This window comes from Caloenas nicobarica, chromosome 1, assembly GCF_036013445.1.
Source record: "Caloenas nicobarica isolate bCalNic1 chromosome 1, bCalNic1.hap1, whole genome shotgun sequence".
Classification (NCBI taxonomy): Eukaryota; Metazoa; Chordata; class Aves; order Columbiformes; family Columbidae; genus Caloenas; species Caloenas nicobarica.
This window is the reverse complement of record NC_088245.1, coordinates 31,437,265-31,454,388: the sequence shown is the minus strand read 5'-3', so window position 1 is coordinate 31,454,388 and position 17,124 is coordinate 31,437,265. Positions and strand designations below refer to the sequence as shown.

The 17,124-nt window shown below is 41.2% G+C and overlaps 1 protein-coding gene across 12 annotated transcripts in view; it reads right to left on the bottom strand.

The window, feature by feature from the left end:
- Positions 1-16,679, bottom strand: part of NRCAM (neuronal cell adhesion molecule) — a 159,229-nt gene extending 142,550 nt beyond the window's left edge. For all 12 annotated transcript variants that reach the window (XM_065658482.1, XM_065658466.1, XM_065658470.1 and 9 more), the window contains exon 1: positions 16,568-16,679. The gene's annotated coding sequence lies outside the window, so the exon portion shown is untranslated. The remainder of the gene's footprint in view (positions 1-16,567) is intronic.
- Positions 16,680-17,124: the final 445 nt, after the last annotated feature.

Here is a 17,124-nt window from a genome sequence, read left to right as displayed (position 1 = left end):
GATCCTAAACAAAGACGTTATCCACCTTGAAAACTATTTAAATAATCATGATTCAGAATTTAAGTTCATAATTTTAAATTTAAAAAAAATGAAGTAATCTAACCTGAAAATATCAAGGATTTGGAAAATGGTATTCTGCTGGGCCTAATCCTAATGTGCTCGGTTATAAACAAACATACATAACCCAGCAAAATGTAGCCTCTGGCTTAAAAACAATCCTGTATTAAAGCCATAGGTAATCTGGCTTACATAATGCTATTTGCATTTTGTAATCCTGTTAAAAATACTTGTGACATCAAATCAATGTCTTCTGTTCACAAATGCAACATCCAAACCAGGAGTTGCACTCATGTTGTAGAACTGCTTTGGGGCTCTTTCTTTATTTTATGAGTAGTCCTTTTGTATCATTTATGGTATACATAAACAGCATAGTGATATGAACTGAAGTTTAGTCTTTTATTACAAATATAAATTAGAGAAGTGTCATCTCTTGTGCTAGGAACTTAAACTAGAGCCTGATGTTCCAGTTTGCTCAATTATTCACATCCGTGGGGGATGGGATGGTAACACAAAATTTTGCCATTAATAAAGCAGATTATAATCTTAGGGTGGGAAGTTAATACTAAACCTTTTGCTAACCCACCTTGCCCCACTTAAATTCTGAACAGCAATTCAGTTTGTAGCATCAGAAAGTCCCAGGATGTCGGCAGATACCCAAAAACACTACACAAGTGTACATTCAGCCTCAGAATTTCCTAGAGACTTAACTTCATTCATCCCCCTGTGCACAGAGGCAAATGTTCCGTGTAGATAGAGACTCTCTAAGTAGATGTGATTAAGCACCTGAAGTCTACGAGAGGTGTTTAGGAGAACTGCAAAAGTCAGATGTGATGGGGATCACAACTACTTCTGGGAAGCAGAAATGGTAATACTCTGCCCACCCTCTCCTCAGCCAGGTGGTTAGAGCACATACCTAAGGATGGGGAGATCCAACTTCAAGCCCCACACGAGAAGAGCTGGTTGAGCCAGGCTGCTGGTGATTTACTACACAATGCAGGCTCATCAGAATGTCATCTGGCATACGAGCTCTCCCAGCCTTTCCCTGTTGGACAGGGGCTCAGAGCAGATGGAAATTTTCACGTAGCACACCCCAGGTGCTGGCACTTAGGACACAGAGAACAGATATGACTCAGAAACTGTTAAGGCTAGCATAAAAAAAACCCAGAACCAAGATCTCCCACTTCTTCTGTGCCCTCATCACTGAAAAAAATGTGTTCTTCCTTCCAATACTTCTGAAATGTCCACCTGCAGAAGAACTATAGACAGACCTGTTCTGAAATGGAGAGAGGACATATCACAGAATTAGAGAGTAGTTAAGGTGGGAAGGACGTCTGGAAGCCACCTGGTTTAAACGCTTGCCTCCCACGCTGTTCAGCACAGGAACAAATTCAAAGTTAGATATAATATCCTAATCATTCCTTAATGCTTTTAAGGAAAGAAAGACAAGCACTTCATTGGACCGGTCTTCAGAGAGTTCTTATTTGTCATCATAAGGCAAAATACTAAAAAAAAGTGACACCAGGCAGGCTGGTTCGCCACCCTATATCAAATAGTTCAAATTCTGGTACAACTGAGTTTAACTTAGGACAACAGGATTTCACTCTTAGTACATACAAACATGCACAGACCTATGTTTACAGATATGTTCAACAATTACACTACCATTTCTCAGAAAGATATCCTAGAGTCCAATAGGCTTCCAAGCCCTGAGCTGGTTTAGTTTGAAGTCTGATGTTCTCTTTAAATTTGCAAATACAAGCACTGCATGTGCTACTAAGCCTGGCATTCACTTAGCATAATAACAAAGATCCATCCAGCCCAAGGTCTGATCTCTGACAGCGGCTAAAAGCAGATGCCCAAGGGAGAAGGACACATTTGCAGCAATACTCTCCCAGCCTTCATCAACCAAATGCTCAGATGCTTGCTGCAATTTCCCATTGCTAAACTCTGTTGCTATGTCTTGACGAAGTACTAACACTTTTACACCATTGCTGTCGTCAGAATAAAGACCTTCAATTTCAGAAGCTATAGTACGCTATTTTAAACATTGCATGCTGTTAGTGGCAATGGCTGTAAAGTTAGCAATAAAGACTAGTACAGAAACTACACATAACACATATTGTGCTCCCACAAAAAAGGCAAAATACCATAAAATTTTTTTCTGAAGCTTTTTCAAGTGTGCATCAATTCCTTTATCTTGATTTTACTATCAAATTTTGGTCTAAAACAATATACTGTATATTGTGGCAAGTCTACAGAATTTATAATTATAGAGAAAAAAAACATTAAATTCAAGTCTGTCCTATAGTTAGAGCCCTAGGAATCAGGACTGTGTCTGTGTGTGTACCCAGCGTGGTCCAGGAACTGTTCAGCTGAAACCTCTCGAATCAGCCCCTTGTGCCTCCACACAGCACAGTGACTGACTGAACTCCCACCTGCCTTTACAGCAAGGCAGCTGGTAAACAGGACCGCTTCACTTGGGAATCACAGAAGCACAGTATGTTAGGGATTGGAAGGGACCTCAAAAGATCATCTAGTCCGATCCCCCTGCCGGAGCAGGAACACCTAGGTGAGGTTACACAGGAAGGCGTCCAGGCGGGTTTTGAATGTCTCCAGAGAAGGAGACTCCACAACCTCCCTGGGCAGCCTGTTCCAGTGTTCTGTCACCCTCACTGAAGAAGTTTCTTCTCATATTTACGTGGAACCTCCTGTGTTCCAATTTGTACCCACTGGCCCTTGTCCTGTCATTGGTTGTCACCGAGAAGAGCCTGGCTCCATCCTCATGACACTCACCCTTTACATATTTAGAAACATTAATGAGGTCACCCCTCAGTCTCCTCTTCTCCAAGCTAAAGAGACCCAGCTCCCTCAGCCTTTCCTCATAAGGGAGATGCTCCACTCCCTTCATCATCTTTGTGGCCCTGCGCTGGACTCTCTCCAGCAGTTCCCTGTCCTTGAACTGAGGGGCCCAGAACTGGACACAATATTCCAGATGAGGTCTCACCAGGGCAGAGTAGAGGGGAAGGAGAACCTCTCTCGACCTCCTAACCACCCCCCTTCTAATACACCCCAGGATGCCATTGGCCTTCTTGGCCACAAGGGCACAGTGCTGGCTCATGGTCATCCTGCTGTCCACCAGGACCCCCCCTACGCTGCTCTCCAACAGGTTGTTCCGCAACTTATACTGGAACCTGGGGTTGTTCCTGCCCAGATGCAAGACTCTACACTTGCCCTTATTATATTTCATTAAATTTTTCCCCGCCCAACTCTCCAGCCTGTCCAGGTCTCGCTGGATGGCAGCACAGCCTTCTGGTGCCAGCCACCCCTCCCAAGGGTGGACACCCCCTGAAGTTTCACCAAGTAGCTCTTGCTGTGCATAGGCCAACTGATCGGAGTTGCTTGTATGCTTAAATGTAGGAATACCATCCCAGGTTGAGAATCCAACATTCCCAGAGACTCCCCAAGGCAGCTGAAACCGTTCCTGGTTGTATAGCAGTCTCCCGTATGCATGCAAGACAGACAGGAAGTGTTTCATACAGAACTTAATGTAACCAAGAGAAACAGATCATGCATAAACGGAAAATATTTTGTGGAGTCTCATTTGATCCAGCTGAAGAGACTCCCATCACCATCCTGTAAAGGACCATCAGACCCTATCTGAGAGATTAGATTGCCCAGATGAGCATTACCTAGTGCAACAGAAACCAGTCAGTTACTTTTTCCATCCACCTTTTAAACAAACAGCTGTCTGACTGTGCAACAATGTTGGGAAAGTTATTTGGAGACAAAGGATTTTATTGTCTTTTTCAAGGAAAACACTATGGTCACTTCCCAACATTTGCCATCACATTAAACCTACTTCATCTGCATCTGTGTTGCTTCCTTAAGGGTTTCAAGATCAACATTTTTGGCATAATACCTACAATATACGTTTTATCGAAGTTGCACTGAACTAAATGATGGAAAGTCATCAAAAGCCTAATTCAAGCTTCAGATTAATTCTAGAGCTATCGCTCCCATTTTACATAGACGGCAGACCAGAAAAAGCCCTAAAGACTGAGACATTTTCATGAAATCTTCAAGTAATTACACCAGATGGAAAAATAAAACCTCACACATTATCACACATTTTTCTCAAATACTTGAAGTAAATTCACTATATCACCAATGTTCCTGCAAGTACTTTAAAATACTACCCAGACAGGATTAGAACAGTGTTTCACACATGAAGGTTGCATTTACCACTTACAAGTTCTTACACCAGTCCAAGTGTAATCAGCTTCACAACTCTGGCTTCTCAAAAAACCCAAGCACAATACCCAAGTTTGCTTTTATTTTTATTTCTTTATATAGACCATTAAGTGATTCCGACAGTTTTCCTTAGATAGGACCTTTGTACTGCAACTGTCTTGAATTGACAGTGATGGGTAGCAGTACGTCTTACACACAAGTTACACCTTAGGACCAGCTGGGAACTGGTGCTGATGTGTAATACAGTCATCACCTCATACGGTATCATTCCCACCTTCATTTCCTCCCCCCTAACCTTAAAAGGCACAGTTAATTTTCAGTTATCGCCGGCAGTAAAGGGGCCAGATAATTGAAACAAAAAACCCACAGGGTAATACATGTGTACATGTATTAAGTTACAGAAGAACACTCAACAGTATAACTGATGCCAAAGAGGTCACTTATACTGTTGACTGCAAATGGACACAAATCTCTTGACTAATACTGACCTCAAATCAGACAGCACTGCATAAAACTAACTCTCCTGCTTTCTGACCTAAGCTTGCTCACAGGAAGGCAATTTGGGCACTTCTACATTTATAGTACAGTTAATACTTAACCTGAAAAATAAATATAAATAAATTAACCTTAGCAGAAACCACAGCTTGGAGAATAAACAGAAATACATATAATGGAATGCTTTTAATTTAAAGATACTGTACGATGATCCTACTAATGATTACAAATTGCCAGTGTAACATTAAACCCATTATCAATTCTCAGGACAGTTGGCTGGATGTGTAAGGGAAACTCCCCTCCAGCACAAACCCCGCTTCAAAATTTGATGAAATCAAGTCTCAAAATTAATCATTTGCTTGCAACAGAACATCATCCACTCATGCTAAAGATCAATTCAGTGAGGATAATCTGGCCATGCTGTTCTCCAGACTCTATAATGGTGCCATTTCCCTCAGCCATCTGCAGGATATTGCATTTTCTTTACAATATAGTTGTTATCCTTACAGTACTGAAGCACTATTCAGAATTAAACTACCTGGATATAAATCCAAGCTTTCCTTGCCACATCCCCAATAAGATTAATGACCTCAAATCCAGCTTCATTAATAGCAAAGAAAACTTTTGATAAGGGAGGTACACTGCCTGAGATGCTTCTGAACGTGGAATGTTTACACTATACATGTCCTTTCATACACTTTTTAAACTCTGGTACTGAACAGTAGAGCAATAATATTTTTCTGACCAATGTGAATATGTTTAGTGGAGCAACCTCTAATATTCTTTTTAAAAGTGCTAAAAAATTGTACTGCATAATACCCGTTAATTGTGTCTAGGAGCTGTAATAATAAATTATAATCTCACTCGGACTGGTAGTATAGGGACAGCCACAGCCTCAAAGAACACATAGAAGTTTGCAAAATAATTTCCTATGAAAACTCAAAAGTCATTATACAACAAACAAAGGTTCTAAGATACTTACTTTAAAGTCTGACTGTCTATATTTAAGCATGTAAGCTTTCTTTAAAGGAACCTTCAAGTTTTGTTTTATAGTTCTGTGCCTACTACTACACAATTGCACTCAAAGTAAGATTTACATACTAATTATTTGCCTGTGCCTGAATAGCAGGTATTTAAAAATCTATCATAGGATGGTAGAAACAGCAATGAAGGGATGAACAAGACAAGAGAACTAAAAAATGTTGCTCTTCTGGGTCCTACTTACAGACTTGCAAGTGTTTCATTTTGAATGCTGCACAAGTCTTTGTTTGAGGATTAGTGTTCAGAAACTGAATTACATTACAAAGGTTGAGTTACATTTCGTGTTCTATCAGAAAAGTGATGTTATGTTTTTTCCACCAATATTTAGTGTTAAAAATTATTGATAGCTCTGGTTTTGATAGGTAATATTTAATGTTGTATGGCAACATATTTAAAAGTCCATCAAATGTGTTAAATTCTAAGTCATATTTCAAGGCAATGCCAACACAATATCAATTTAGTTCCTTTTTTGTTAATCATAAAACTAAATTAATATTTAAACTGGGGAAAAATTAATCTAATTACAATCAAACAATTCATTATGAAATGCGAATTCACAGTTCCACTAATCTGAATTCTATTTTTGAAAAATACTAAATATTAGCCAAAGTAGTGCATCAGCTCACCATAGTGAATTATAAATTCTTTCCCACAAGCACAGATAAAACCTTCCACTAATGAAAGCAAATACTCAATTATTTTTATAGACTTGCTTGCAGAAACAGGTATCTCACTCCATTCTTCAACATCCAGGATAAGTCAGGCACTCAAGTTCATTTTTTTGCATCTTCAGAGAAATGTGTGCTCATTGTAACTTGTGCTAACATGCAATTTCATTTCAGCATTCTGTCATAATTCAGATCATATATATATATATATATGTATGTGTATATATATACACACACTAGTATTCTAGTATGTAGAATAATCACTGGAGCCTAGATCAAGACACTCTCAGAGAAAGGTCATTTTTCACTTGTGAGCAGCAAGATGAGGAACAGTTGTGCACTCTTTATGAGAAGAATCTTACAACTGATTGTATTTTGCCTCATTTTTTTATCTTAATTCTTTGCCAATTCAGACAATACTTCATAGTTGTAATTATCATACACTAAAACGACAGCTTGAGGTTTTGTTTTAGTAAGCAAGAAATCATAGCTCTATTCTCTTAGTAGCTATTTGTACACAATTAACAAACCTGTTCTCTCTGCTCTGTCTCCCTTTACTTTGTTATCTTCCACACTTGCTTCTGGTTTCAGCACTTTCTTACTCTTATCTCTTTCATTCCAATTAATGTGCCTTTCTATTAGTAGTCAAACCAGGAATCTATATATTAGTTGCTAATTTGAACTTTCCTATCTAAAATAATAAAAATACTGTTATTTATTTACTTTAGCTTGCTGTGTGAAACTTTCGTCAAGAGTACTGTTAGTAATTGTTAGTGTGTCTTTCAACATAATCTCAGTTAACCTAAGCAGAGGGGGGAAGCTCAGAGAAATCCTTGACCTTTAGGACAGCTTTATCTCAGAAGAAAAAAGAAACACACACAAGTGTCAATACAGCATAATGAACAAAAGGGCTAATCTTCCCACTAACGCTAACTTTTGCATTAGCCCTGGTGCTCATTTAACTTCCAACAGATTACAGCTACTGCACGTGTTTTCAGCAATAGTGTTTCTGTCACTGAATTTAAAGGACAGAATTCAGCCCTTGTAGCGAGTTGTCAAGCCTCATAACTTCAACTGAATTCTTCTAAAACCCAGATGCAAAATTCAATCGATTATTAAGAGCAACTCAGATTTATTTTTAGATGTTTGTAGGCTTCTGGACATAGAGGGGGAAAAAAGAAGCTAGGACGCATTAGCCAAGTGAACTATGAAGAGAAGCCTTAATAAATCTTTAATTCCTATGATAAAGTGTTGGATGCTGACAATTCTGCTAGTACACTTCCCCGGATGCAATGAGAAACCTATTCCCGTATTTCAATGCTGAGGCGGTGAGAAGGTTGCGAAGAAGTACATGAAACTTTAGAAGTAACTTGGAGAAATTCCTCCGGATAAAGTTTTGAGGATAATATCTGCAAACCGTCTTACAAAGAACCTCTCCAGAAACTCTGCTGTTAAGGGAACTGTGCCTGCTGGAAATGACACTGGGGAAACTGGAAATCTGGGGCAGAATTTAAAGCTATTTTGAAGATGCTTCACTCCAGCACAACTGGTAGAATTGAAACCCCCAGAGAGCAACCAAAGCTCTTGAGACTTGCCTCTAAAGAATACTGTGACTTTGAAACAATGGGACAAAGACTTTGTTTTCCTTAAAAAAACTGTCTAGGTTTTAGAGGAAAATAATTCAAACACAAGACACTACCACTGTAACTTGAGATGGTGCATGAGCAGTAAAAACCAACACGACGTGCTTTAATTAAGCACCTACATTCCTAGCAAGAAAGCTAAATAAGAATTACTGAACATCATCTTTCACTAAAAACTACAGTACAGTATTCCTGAAAAAGGCTATTTTATTCAAGTATTTTAGGTCCATAATGTTAAATATTTTCCATGATAATCTGAAGAGAAAAATTACATGCTTTAAAGGACATAAATGTTATTAATAATAAAAAGGAAAAGAAGAATATGCAAATAGTGGAGGATCTTCGTGAAAACATGAACTTTAATTCAGACAGAATTGCATTATTCTTTAGCTACAAGTGAGAAACTATTGAGAAAGGAGAGTATTTTTCATTTTCAAATGAAGATGGACACTGTCCTGGAAAACATGCTAGAATTAAAATTACTGGACTCAATATAAAGGTAAATGGGTTAAGCTTAGCAAGTCATTATTTACAGGTCAAACTACACAATACAATGAACTGTTCTGACTTCCATTGTAGGGATACAAAACCACAGGTGAGTTCTAAGCACATGTATTTACTTTCATCTTACACTGACAAAATATAATACTTAATGTTTATGAAATTCTGTGCATCTATAACATGTTATTTATTCAGTCATTATCTGACTGTATTTTTGCAGGCATAGACAGTCTCCTTTCCAAGGATTTTCATTTGGAGTCATTAAACAATGTGTCTGCCCTCTGGTGGTCACACTCACCTTTATATATTCCCACATTTTAGTCTTTTTTAGGTTAAAAATGCACTTTATATAACTACCACCTACAAGGCCTAACAGATAATTTAGCTTTTAATCACACCATGTTGGCTTGCTTTCCAGTTGTATAATTACTTATATTTCAACTTCATCATGCAGAAATAGTCCCCCTATAGGTTAAGATATTTCTCGTTTTGTCTGTATCTGGAGCCAAGTTTAGACACCATTTTTTAAAGCATTCAAACTACAGAAAAGCATAAAACTTGCAAAAATACTCAAAATAACACCTGAAGTTTCAATTTATATTGATTATATGAGATTATATGTTCAGTATTGTCTGGGAGAAGACGTTACACCTTGTAATACATCAAGATGTTGGCTACTAGACTCCAAGGTCTAAAAATACATGAAATGCTTCCAAGGGAAGAGATGGATATTTAAAAGAGAAAAACATTCAATAGGGAAGGACCAAGGTCTGTAGTCCAGTTATCAGCACTGCTCCTCTGACAGCCACATGTTAGTTCCTGTGACAGGGGAGCAGTCATGCAGCCTCTTCACTTACTTTGTATTATACACCCAGGAAAAAGAGAAAACTGTTTCCCAGCTCTAAGCCTTCATCGTCAGAGAAGCAGTAGTGCTTTTAAAAGTTGTAAAAACCACCAAACTTCTGAAGGATTCAAAATACACCTGGTATGTAGAACACTGACATTGGATTTGTTGGTTGTTTTAGACGTCTAACCAAAAACCAGCTCATGAGTAGACAAAAGCAAGCCAAGCAGTACATAAGGTACATACAGCTCCAATATGAAGAGTGGTGGGTTCCTTCACACCTCCACAGATGCCCCAAACACCCTTGTAGTATGACTTGGATGGGGTGGCAGTGATACTGATAACAGTTCTTACGTGCCTCTATGTCCCAATCAAACCTATGCCTAGGGAAGAACAGTGACCCCTGAAACAGAAAGGAATGATCAGAAGACTGTGGCTTCTCTGCAACAGCCCCAAGAACTTATACTCCCCCTTCTACCTTCATTGCCAAGGTATTCCCCGTCTTGGGGTGTCTCTGAACTTCAGCAGAAACAGCTAATAAATAAGTATGGTGGTAAATTGAAGTGGAAATCTTTTACACCTGGTAAAAAAAAAAAGACCAAATCCTGTCCGACATCTCCAGTCACAAGGGCTCTTGTCTTCATAACTTACAGACTTGACCATTGTAAGACTGAAATGATTTCCTCACACTTCAGAGAAAGCAACAGCTTTTTCAAAACGTGACAGGACTCTGCAACACATCATGATGCACACTCTGGCTTTTAGTGTTACTCAGAACTCAATTCATGATGCGGAAAATAGGTTGCCATTATGTCCTGAACCGATTTAACAACAACAAAGGCTAATCACACTGGAACCATTAAATTGCTCATAAGTGAAAATGCTCACCATCCATGGAGAACACTACTCTCCACAGTAGCCAGACCCAGAACACAGAACTTACTGCTCCAAGACTCAAGAAAGACTAGAGGCCCCAGTTTATCCAACATTACATGCAAAAACTCCATTTCTATTCTTCTTTCTATTAATGCAGTGCTTCCCTGTTGCAAACTAAAGTCCTGCATGATTTTGAAAGGATGAGGAAGGAAAAGGAATATATCTCCCTTTTCTAAGTTTCAGTAAGAAATACTTAGAACAGATTACAAAAAACAGTAAAATGGCTAGCACAGTACATTAACATCTCACCCAAAGCAAGAACCAGAGTTTTATTCTATGCGGCCATATAACACTTTCTACAAAATTACCAAATTCATCTGAGCTGACAATGAAAAAATACATTCCATTTTCAAGAAAAGAGCAGCAACTCAAGGGCATTAAACTTCCTATTGTCTATTTAGTTTGTCTAGCCACCACAGCATTGGTCTACAGGTAGGGGAGCATGGCAAAAGGACCCACAGATTCCAGCTTACTCAACGTGGCATAACCAAGTCACTGAACCTGTTTATTCCACCCCAAGAACAGCCATGGTTAAGGTTACCTCTTCCTGAAAACTGTAACAAGGAAGGCACATCAAGCACCTCCTGTGTTTTTACTCCCTTAGAGATGTGAAGAGCAGCATTCCTCCTGAACACTGGAGAAGTAGTGAAGAGAACCAACCATCCCATTACAAAGGGTAACTTGTGGTGTACAAGCCTACTGATGAACAACACTAAATTCTTAAATACTCTTGAAAAGCCCTTTAAATGACAGGGAATGTGCCATGAATGTAACAGGGATAGGTCATGTTTTCCTTCTAATTGCTTGATTTGGTAATTCATAGGGGAAAAAAAAAAATCTTTCACCAATAATAAGACAAATTCTTGTTTTCCTTCTACTACTCCCCTTCAAGTAACTCATTTCCCTGCTTTTGATGTGCTCTTCAAAGTTCTGCTCTCCCGCAGGACTGGTTGCACTTCCCACCTCACACCAAGGAGCTATCCCACACTTCTACACATGAGTTGTATGTACACTCTCTCTCCATCTATTCTACTCAGAGCTTCCAAGACTGTTGCCTTTTCTCTTTAAGATTTCTAGTGAGTTTTATTTCCAATTCCCTCACATCTACCACTTCTTTCTAATGTGAAAGTCAGTAATACGTTTTGTTCTTCATCCTTCTCATACAATAGTCCTCCTCATGGTTGCCTTTTTTTGTTTTTTTTTTCCATAATTCATTATCTTTGGCCTCTTTCTCCGAATTTTGTTCATTTCTACTACGCTGCCCATGCTACATTATTCAGTGGGAAGACTTCCCCTGGCTAGTGCTTATGCACTGGTCCATTAACTCCACAGTATTGTTCTTTACCAGTAGAACTGTCCCCTGACTCCTGATCTCATACAAGAACTGGCTTTTGCACCAACTGATTATATATAATGCCTCTGCATACAGAAACATACACTGAGTCCTACAGTGCTGTGACACTGTAAAGGCAACTCTTTTACATGAACCCTCAGAATCAAGTTGGACAAATGCAGGAACACTGAAAACACAGAAAAAGGGAAGTTAAAAGTGAGAGACACAGTTCAGAAAGGCAAAGAAAATCTGTACTCATGTACAAGCACTGTCAGCTCCTCACTTAGGAAACGGTCTAAAGGAAAACGGTATTTTAATACTTTGGGTGGCTGTCTGGAAAAGCCTAATCAGTGGCCAAAGACCAACTCATACAACCAGGACGTTATGAAGCAACTTTTGTTTTCCTCAAACATGCTGCTAAACAGTAACAATTACATACTTTAAACCAGCGGAAATTAAAAGGTCATATATACTTGATGGTGCAGACAAAGCGTTAGGACAACTGTATTCCCACTGGGATGCATCCAAATTCAGTAGTCTTGCATCGGTACTTACAGAATTTAGAGAGACTACATTCGTACTGATTCTATCTGATTTAATCGACAATTTAGACAGCTAGTTCCATTCTAATGCAGCTGGTTTTTAAAGTTATCACGTCCTCATAAGTTGAACTGGCCTTTTTTAGCTCACTTGGCTATTTTTGTGCATCCGAGATGCTCTGCATAAAATGCTGCTTTTTATATAAAGCTGGGTTGCTTAAAGTAGAATGGGGGTACTGTGAGCTCTTACAGAAACATTTTATAATTCAAGCTGTTATGCTTCCATACTAAAAAGTTAACAAGGGGAAAGCTGTAACCACATTATGAATTGAGCCATTTCAAAACCAAAACACTGTAGGAAAACAGTGTATTCACAAAATGAATACTAAGATACATTTACCCTGATTCATAGAGCAAAACAAAAAAAATTGAAAGCTTCTTACAACAGTTAATAGAGGGTCCAGATGAACATTTCTGTACTTATTCAACATTTAGTAGAATGGAAAAGCTAAAGAGCAATCCAGAGGAGTATTTGCAATGCAATTAGGCCATACAAGTAAGTCTGAATGTATGCCAGCTGCAGGGGCCTGTCCTTAATTCACACAATCAAATGTCTAGTGTGTTGCACAGTGTCTAGCATCACTATCTCCAGTATGAAAAGTCTCATCAGATATGTACTTGTTTACTGAGCATCTTAATCGGGGTCTGAACATATTTCTAGCTGCACCTTCTAGCAGCGTATAAGCCAGTCCATCACCATCTGTCAGTTAAAGCTTCCACAGACAGAAAAAAAATTAATTCAAACAAATGTGTTCAGCACTCAAACCAAGCTATCATTCACATTTCAATATAAGACTTGAATTCCTTTTCAGTGTTCTTCAACTTTGACCCAGCTCTACCCCCTCCTTCACTGAAAAGGGCAAAGACAACAGCCCAGCAAGTGGGACAGGCAAAACAGACCTCCTTTGTTCACTTTTTCCCTTTCAGTTTTCTATTGAGGTAAATAACTGGAAGCTCAGCCAGCCTCCAGTAGCTCAGAAGAAAGCAATATAGCTAGCTTGCAACTATCCTCTCCTGGTTAACAAACAGTAGGACAAAACATACAGGGCATCGTGTTAATCTTATTATTGGAGATTAACTCTTTACAAATTCCCTTATATTATATTTACAAGACAATGTTCACAAATGGATAAGTTACACTATCATTAATACTAAACTGAATTGGCAATACACTTACCAATTTAAAATGCAACAAATTATCACTGTGGAGAAATTATAACTGAATTTTTTGAATACTATCAGCCCACGCAGGAAGGCAAAATCAAATTCATTGCATATTGCCCAGCAGACAGCCTCCTACATTATTCCCTCAGCTTACGTTACCAAGATGTACTTTCTCTATATAGGCTCCCATTTTACCAACTCTGTTCATAAAGCATAACAAAATGAACACATCCAGTGAAAACTGAATAGCAGTTTTACTGTACTATTCCAATATAATGGAAGGTAAGTAATTGCAATTCAAAGTGATTTGGGCCAACTGAATAAAACTACAGACTAACAGCAATTCCATGGCCGCAGGCAAAACAGGTTTAATTTTTAGGCTGATTGAGCTATTTGAGCTGTGCAATAATCCCTTAACGAAACCCCAAATGCTTCGTGTATTCAGTAAATTTTATGTCCAGATACCATGGAGAGTAATTTTCCTACAAGAAGAAGAATGGGGACACTAGCATTACCTTTTCTTGACTTTAAATCAGAATCCTCAAACCAATAAAATCTGTCAATTAGAGACACATCTAATCAACCCCAAGAAATTCTAACTTGGTTACTAAAGCTTCTGCTTTCACCTTTTTGAGCACCAGAGAGGAACACCAAAGCACAACAACCTAGCAGGAGGTATCAGTAAGCATCCACTGGATTTGTTATTTCATTTCATTTCCTGAAAATAAAGACGATTTCAAAAAGCTGAATTTTCTTATTACAATGCTTCTTATGAAAAAAAAAAAAAAAAGTGGTATATGTGATAAATATTACGCTTTCTGCAAGAAAATAAGGGATGATAACTAAGGCTCAGATTCCGGTGATCTCATTCACCTTGAACATTATTATGTTTGAGTATTTTTACTGTGGCCACTAAGACGAATTACAGAACTAAGATACCAATACAAGTATGGTTAATTATGGATTTATCCTGCGCGTTATGAAGAGGGTTTCAGCTCCATTATTCATCAGCTGGTACACACTACCCTGACACCAGATGTGGTCACACAGCTGTACAGTTTTCTTTTAGCTACATTGCCTTTGCATAATCCAGAACGCAAATTCATTCAATGGATCCCGAGTTCTGTCAACCTCAAGCAGCTTTCTGGTCTTGCTTCTTTACATTCAATATTCTCAGAATACAGTACTTCCCCAATTCTGTATTGATATAGTCTGACAGCTAATTTTAGACACCCAAGATGATTCCACAGTAGTTCAAAATTTAAATTCGCAACTTTCACAGGCTTCGGTATCAAACTCTTTAGCAACTGTAGTCACTTTCTTTGCAATTTCTATTCAAAACAAAGCACCACTATCAACTAAACAAATGCCTGAGGCATATTCATACAAATGGTAATATCAAACAGATTAGACAGATATTAAAAATATGTTGCATCTGCAAGTCAGTTTTCTGAGTTCTATGTCCTTTGAGCTAGTACGTAACACTATAGTATCTTTCTCTTTCCAGCTGATATCCTTTGCCAAAGGATACCAGTAAGATGCATCTCTTGGCATATACACTGCTCTCAAAATGAAGTCCATTTACTTTCTGATACCGTACAGTGACCTATTCTATGCACAGCCCCATCTAATTACTATCCATACATTATCACATCATGTTAAATTATGGAAGAAGTTCAAATGATTAATAATGCACCTGTTAGATGCAATGAAGTTTGCAACTTTCATCTACCTTTTCTAAAATATACTTAAGAATCAAAACGTATTTTAATACCCGGAAACAGATAAAGAAATACTCAAAAACAGGGAGCGTTAGAGAAAAAGAAACCCAGGTGGATAATACTGCCTCCTTGACTCAGTAGGAGATTGTTTCGAATGAACAGTGAAAAGCTGGACTTTATGGATAAAAGAACATCTTATTATGATCTATAAGTCCTGCTACTGTATAGTTACATATCACATTTTCCATTGTTTTATCTAACTATACAGACAACTGAAAAATAGCATTCCTTTAACAGCTTACTTGTCAATATGGAACAGCCTTATTGACGGGGCTGAAGCACACTATGATCTTAAATATTTAAACAGCTTGGCATTACTAATCAGGTACTGTTTACACTTTGACTCCAAAGCCTTGGTTTAAATACATTTCAGACTTCAAAACTAACACATCTGTGCTGAGGAGCTCAGCAGCAGCCGAAGATTTCGTTAATTATTACTTTTTCAACCAAAGAGCAAGTGTATTCGCTGCTTAGAATTCGTTGCAATTTTTTGCATTAATCGCAATCGAGAGAGGGGAGGCAAGACAAGGGCAAACAGGGAACGGCTCAGGGATCCGGACACATTTTAGCTATTTTATGCCTGAACAAAATCGCCGTTGCTACTTTGCTGCAAGAATCAAAGCGTGTAAGGGAAAATAAATAAATAGATAGATAGATAGATAAATGCGTGTCTAAATGAAGGCGTGCCAGCCGAAGCCCGGCCCGCGGCGGTTCAGCACCGACAGCTCCTTCCCGCCCCCGCCGCCCCCGCCGGGCGCTCGCCCCCGCCGGCCAGCGCACGAAATGGCGACCAGCCCGCCCAGGGAGGTGGGCGCGCCGCAGCCGCGGAGCGTCCCCGGTCGGGCCGGGCACACAGACGCTCCGCGGCTGCGACGCGCCGGGGCCACCCAGCCCGCCCCGGGGGGGTCCCCACCGGCCGCCGCAACAAAGCGCCCGCGGCACCGAGCGGGCTCGCCAGGTGCCGCCCCACGGCCGCTGCCGGCGGCGCCCGCAGAAGGTCTCCGCGCCTCGGGCGCGGAGGAGCCCGGGGAGCGGCGCGGGAGGCTCCGCGCCCCGCTCGCTCGTCCCCGCAGAGCGGCCCCGGCGCGGACGGCAGAGCCGGCGCGGACGGCGGCTCCTCACCGTCGGGGCGGCCGCACAGCGCGGCGGCGGCACAGGGGCTGCCAGCGGCTGCCGGTGCGGCGGCGGGCGCGGCACCTTCCGCAGCACGAAGCGCGGCGCGGAGACGCGGCAGCTCAGGCCGGTACTCACGGGCAGCTGCAGCCCCTCCGCCCGGGGAGAGGGTCGAGGCGGACCCGCGGCCGCGCTCCTCCTGCCCGCTCGGCAGCCCGGCGAGAAGAGCCGAGGCAGGCGCGCTCCCGCGCCTATCACCTCCCCGGCACCCCCGCCCCCGCCGTGCCGCGGGGCGCGCTCCCGCGGGGGGCGGGGAAGGCGCGCGTCTGCGCGAGCTGCGCCGGGCCGCGCGCTGGGGGGGCGGGGGCGGGGCGGCCGCACCTGCGGCGGTGGCTCCGTCGGGGGCATCGCCCCGCGGCAGCGCCGGGCACGGAGCGAGCCGCGGCCCTTCTGCCGACCCTCCCTCCTGCCGCAAGCCCTCCGCCCGCCCCGGGTAAAAATCGGGGTAAAATCGTCATCGTGCTCTGCGAGCGGACCCGCGGGCGGTGCCGGGTCTCTGCCTTCCCAGCCGCAAACTCGCGTAACCGCCGCCCCTTCTGCGGGGTGCGGGAGATCAGCGGCCCGGCCCCCGGCCCGGCCGAGCCGCCTCAGCGCCGGTGTCGGGCGGCGGCGGGCGGTCCCTCGCCCTCCCCGGC